Genomic DNA, 6,569 nt, shown 5'->3' on the forward strand with positions numbered 1-6,569 from the left:
TCTCTCTCTCTCTCTCTCTCTCACACACACACACACACACACACACACACACACACACACACACACTACAGGAACACAGGACAGAACTGAAGAGAAGTAGGATCTGAAAACAGTGACTGTGTCTTTTTATCTAGATACAATGTGTACTGATATTTTCCCTGAAACATAGAAATCTCTGGAGTCCAAGGAGTACTAAGGATGGCTAATTGTCTATTGGTGGAATCTGAAATTACCTAGAGAAGAGACTCTCTGACTTTCCTTTTAATTGTTTTTAATTGAGGGTATGAATATCCTGTAGTTGGCTTCATTGCCTGACGGGATACTATAAACAATGATCCATTCTTCTTGTCTCCTAATTATGGATACAATTGACAACTGCTTCAGGTCCCTGCTGCTTTGTCTTCTCTGTCATTCTTGACTACACTCTTGAGCTCTATTTCCCTTAAGTTGCTGTTATCTTAGTATTTTTTCATAGCAAAAGGCAAATTAAATTAATTTCCTTGTATTCATACATTTTACAAAGCATAATCTCATTAGAGATAATGAAGAGAACATGAGGATATCAAAGACGGAAGAGTTTAAAATTTCTCTGATGCATATGTTTTGAAGTGAAGTAATTAATGCATGTGTTTTAAACTGAGGACAGGTCAAATTTTATGTTGATACTTTAACCTCCACCATCGAAGAGCATAACTGCGATGATTAGCTTTGTCAACTGGACCCAATGTAGAATCACCTGAGAGCACATCCTCTAGAGAATATCCATGACAGTTTGATTTAATTACATTAATTAATGTAGAAAACCTGCCAGCTGGCAGTGTGTCATTCCCCAAGCCTGGTCCAGACTAGATAAAAGTGAAAATTAGGAATTAACTCTGGTATGCATACATTTGTCACTCTTGAATTGGTATTGTCAGAATATTTTATCATTAAAACAAAAGGAGATTAGGAAATACCTATTGATTAAACCACAAAGGCACTATGACAAAAACATTATGGCAGACTCAAATCCATTCTACCTTTTACCCTTGTAGAAGGAATTTGATCACACAGAAAGACACCAATGACACTTGAACACAGACAGCATGTGATACAAAGTCAAGAGGCCATCTACCAGAAAAGGAGAAAGCGCTAATAAGAGATTAAATTTACTAACACCCTGATATGGAATGCAGATCTTCATGGTAACAAGAAGTGAGTCAGTCATAGCAGTTTGTTGCGTTCTGCCATTTTTGGCGTGTTGTTGTGGCAGCTGAAACATACTAACGCAGCAAGAATGTGGGTGTTAAACTCACATAGGCATCAATATATCTGACAATTATTTGTTCTATCCTTCCTATACCAATTCTCACCCTTAAAGACAATCTCTATTAGCTCTTTTGGTTGTTTCCTTCCAGTGTGTATGTCTTATTTCTTAACAAAAGGTAGTATTTTATACAACTCTTAAAATTCATATTACACATCTAATGGCTTTGCACTTTTAAAGGTAGATCAGTAGCCCTTTAACATCTAACATCTCAATCACAAAGCACATCTACATCTACATTTTAGCTCCCTAGTCTTCCTGGTATATTGCCATCACAATATTCTGTGCTTGTTTAAATATTATTTATACTAAAAGTGCATGAAGCACTGAGATTATATTTTCACAGTGTTTTATCTCCTTGCAGTTAATAATTGACTTTCAAGTATGGACAAGTAAGAGCTCAGGTACGCTCAGAAGGTGGTCACCAAATAAAACAAAGTAGTTAGTTTCATTGTCAAGACATCTCTGATCTCATCTAAAGTTTAGATGACATATGAATAGACTCATGCAACAAGTAAGGCTCTTGGTGTCCCTGGTTGATTGTGGAGGATGTATAGCATTTGTACACAGAGAGAATAATGGCAACATACATAACACGGATGCTTCAGTGTTGCTTCTAATCTGTTTTCTCAAAGAATGGTTGTTTCTGATTAACACACTGATGCAAGGGAACTCTTCAGAGATTATAATGAGTTACTGCAATTTGATTAAACTACTCAGTCTCATAAAGAAGCTTCAGCCACGTTCAGGTAGCACACACCTATAATCCCAGTGTACACAAGGCTGAGTAGGAAGAGTGATCATAAATTTGAGGCTATACTGACACTAAACAATGACTCCCAGACCAAGCTGAGCTGTAATGTGAGATCTTATCCTAGAAACAAACAAAATATTTGAGTCACAATTCTGCTAATCTATTAACTTTTCAAATGTCATGCAAAAGTTAGTTCACTGCAAGTACTCTGGAGTCAATAAATATAACAAGTAGCAATAAAAGAAATATGGACAAAGCTATGAGACCGTCATTGAGTTTTTCCCACTGAGAAGTGACTATGTCCTACTCAGTTCATTATAGCTGGCACAGTGTATAGAGCTGCAGCACTTGGAACAACATCTCTGGCTCTTAGCTTAGCTGAGTCATCATGTGAAGAGCCCAGCCTTTGGAGGCGTTCAAGTGAGAATGTTCCCACTGACTTAGAAATTCAGTTCATTCCATAGAGTACCATATTTTCACCTGAAGCTGAAATGCTGCCATTTGTAAGCCAGAAATTTCCTGTAATATATGGTTTCAAGTAAGCAAGGCCTGATAATTCTGCACAGCTTAGGTATCAAGTAGACACTGAACACAATGGAAATGGCAAGCCAGATAGTTGCAAGTTTTCTAAGCACCAGTCGTTCAACTTAAAAATCAATGGCAAGCTAAGAGCCATTGATGAAACTTGTGTGAAACTTCGGCTGCTATAATCCTCAGTGGGTTAATGGGGAAAGAACTGGGTTTCTTCACCTTTCCCTGTTATTGACTGCAGTATCTAGAACTTTAGCTGGGATCATCCTTTCCAGATGAGCAACTTCATGTCTCATTCCCATACTCAAGATAGATCTAGGTGTTTAACCAAATTTCTCCAATATTCCAAGCTTCAGAAGTATTTAATGCATCAGTTAAACAATTTTTATATTTTATTGGTATCTATCTTGAGTTTGGCTTTCCCTAGTAGTCAATACATTGCTTTCAGCAATTTCTGATTGTCTTCATATGTCGCTATTTCTTTCCCATCCGGTTTCTGGCTTCCCAATATCTAATCTGGTTCCTATCTCTAACTTGCTCTTGTAAATCCTCTGATTTTCTATGCCTTTATGAGTTTTATCCCTCTGCAATATCATTTCAGTTGGATTTCTGGAGGAAGTAAATATTCATCCTGTCTGTTGTGTGTAATTAGAAAAAATGAACCTTTTATGGAAGAGAGGGGCATTATGAACAATAAAAAACAACATAGGGTTTTTTAAGTTCCACAGAGACCAAAATGAAGGTTTTATATAGTTATTCTATAATGACCTGACAAATGTCTAGCTTTTGCATTGAAAGATGGCCCCAGCTGCATATGTAGCAGAGGATGGCCTTGTCTGGGCCCCAAAAGGAGAAGCCCTTGGTCCTATCAAGGCTCCATGCCCCAGTGTGAGGGAATGTCAGGGTTGGGAGATGGGAAGGAGTGAAAAACCCTCATAAAAGAAGGGGGAGAAGGGGATGGGTTAGGGAGTTTATGGATGGAAAACCTAGAAAGGGGATAAACTTGGAAATGTAAATTTAAAAAATACAATAAAAAAAGAAGTTTAAAAAAAATTAATATGTTTAACCAAATAAGCTGCCCACAGTGTTAACAGTTTGCTAAAATACAATAATCATGAATTCCGGAAATATAGGTATAGGAAAATAATTTTTGCTATTTAGAACAAGTCTATGACATTTATTTATTTGTGATTACATAATTATATTATTAATGGATTTCTTAATAGAGAATTTTAAAACAAAAATATATAAGTTTATTATGTTATATAGACTTTGGGTCTGGTTTATTTTGATATATAATGTTTTTATTTACTTGCAAGTTTTTTGTAAAAAGGCCTATTTTATTTTTTATTTTAAAAGGAAATAAAAACTGTGTAACCTGATATTAAATTTTAATGCCAGAAAATTTTCCTGTGTTGAACTTCTTTTGTTTTTTTTTTAAAGATTTATTCATTAGCCTAGTAAGAGCACCAGTGGAAGGGGAAGCCCTTGGTCCTGCTAAGACTGAACCCCCAGTGAACGTGATTGTTGGGGTGAGGGCGGTAATGGGGGGAGGATGGGGAGGGGAACACCCATATAGAAGGGGAGGAGGAGGGGTTAGGGGGATGTTGGCCCCGAAACCGGGAAAGGGAATAACATTCCAAATGTTAATAAGAAATACTCAAGTTAATAAAGAAAAAAAGGGAAAAAAAGATTTATTCATTTATATATAATATATATATATATATGTACACTGTAGCTGTCTTCAGACACACCAGAAGAGGGCATCTGATCTCTTTACAGATGGTTGTGAGCCACCATATAGTTGCTGGGAATTGAACTCAGGACCTCTGGAAGAGTAGTCAGGTGCTCTTAACCACTGAGCCATCTCTCCAGCCCCCGTGTTGAACTTCTTAATCTTAAATAAGTCTTCTTCATTTTAAAAATTTACTAAGATAGCTCCCTTAACTTCATTTAGGAAAAGGAGGGAATGCATTGGCTCTTCTGGTACTGCTGCCTTCCTTAAAAAGGAAAGTGAATGAGAGCAATAAAAACTCTACAGCCACCCAATTAGATAAGATGGATGAAGCAAAGAAGTGCAGGCTGACAGGAACCGGATGTAGATCTCTCCTGAGAGACACAGCCAGAATACAGAAAATACATAGGCGAATGCCAGCAGCAAACCACTGAATTGACAACAGGACCCCGGTTGAAGGAATCAGAGAAAGGACTGGAAGAGTTTGAAGGGGCTCGAGACCCCATATGAACAACAATGCCAACCAACCAGAGCTTCCAGGGACTAAGCCACTACCCAAAGACTATACATGGACTGACCCTGGACTCCAACCTCATAGGTAGCAATGAATAGCCTAGTAAGTGCACCAGTGGAAGAGGAAGCCCTTGGTTCTGCCAAGACTGAACCCCCAGTGAACGTGATTGTTGGGTGGAGGGCAGTAATGGGGGGAGGATGGGGAGGGTAACACCCATATAGAAGGGGAGAGGGAGGGTGCTGGGGTGTTGGCCCAGAAACCGGGAAAGGAAATAACAAACGAAATGTAAATAATAAGAAATATTCAAGTTAATAAAGATAAAAAAAATTAAAAAAAAAAGAAACAAAAAAATCTTGAACTTTTCTTGCATTCTGCTGAGCTGCTGAGCCAGAGGAGGAATCCAATTGTGAACTATTACTGTTTGTTCCTCAGAACTTGAGTCATTGTAAGAACCAAACAGAAAGTAAATGAATAACTAAAATAAAATAACACTTAAATTATTTTATATTTTATTAAATCCTGGAAGAATTTTAAAATCAAGAGGTTTTAAGTTAAATCAAGAGAATCACAAATTTTTCTTTATCTGTCCAGGGGTTAAATAATGACTATACTTTGACAAATATCAAGCTGTAACAAACAATATGGTTCATTTATAGTATTAAAAACAATTTTAGAAGCAATATTAGAAGACCACGAGACAATTGTTTTTATAGGTAATACTTTGTTTAGACATCATAAGTGGAATCGGATAGTACTTTTCAGTAGAATTTAATGGCTTTTATTTGTACATAATAAAATTTGTACATATTTCATTTGTGACAGCTCCACAAGCTTGTATGCCGCCCATAACAAGTGACATTTTATATTTGCATTTAATCAGTTTAACCATTTTTAAATATGAGCAAACTCTGGATATTTTAAATACGCAATTGTTTGTTTCTCCTCCTCAAAATTTAATTTGATTCTCAGCAGTTTAATTGGAACTAGCACCTGTATGTTTCTGTTAAAAGAAAGCAATATCTCTCATGCTTTTTTGCTCCATACTCATGGGCTATTGCATTCACATTACATTCAAAAATGCTTTTAATAGCGGACAAATAACATGGTCAAGGAGACATTACTTATGCGTGAAAAACTGGAATCTACACAAAGGCCACTACAAAACCCTTATTAGGCATATATCACGGCGTTCCATATGCTAGTAGTGCTATCAGCACACTGTTGGCATTTTCAGCCTGGGAGTGTGAACGCACATTACTCAGTCTACCAAATGAAATTTAAACTATATTTAGGAAACGTTAACTTCTCATTCAACTTTTTTCTATTTTTTTTTAAATTGGGTATTTCTTTATTGGCATTCCCTTTCCCAGTTTCCTGTTCGTAAGCCCCCTCTTCGTCCCCCTCTCCTTCATCTATAAGGGTGTTCCCCTCCCCCCGACATTCCCTTAAACAGGGGGTCAACCTTGGCAGGACAAAGGGCTTCTCCTTCCATTGGTGCCCAATAAGGGCATCTCTGCTACATATGCAGCTGGAGCCATGGGTCTGTACATTTTTAGTCTTTGGGTAAATGTTTAGTCCTTGGGAACTCTGGTTGGTTGGCATTGTTGTTCTTATTGGGTTGCAAGCCCCTTAAGCTCTTTCAATCCATTTTCTAATTCCTCCAACGAGGGTGCTGTTGTCAGTTCAAAGGTTTGCTGCTAGCATTCACCTCTGTATTTGACATGCTCTG

This window comes from Rattus rattus, chromosome 8, assembly GCF_011064425.1.
Source record: "Rattus rattus isolate New Zealand chromosome 8, Rrattus_CSIRO_v1, whole genome shotgun sequence".
Lineage (NCBI taxonomy): Eukaryota > Metazoa > Chordata > Mammalia > Rodentia > Muridae > Rattus > Rattus rattus.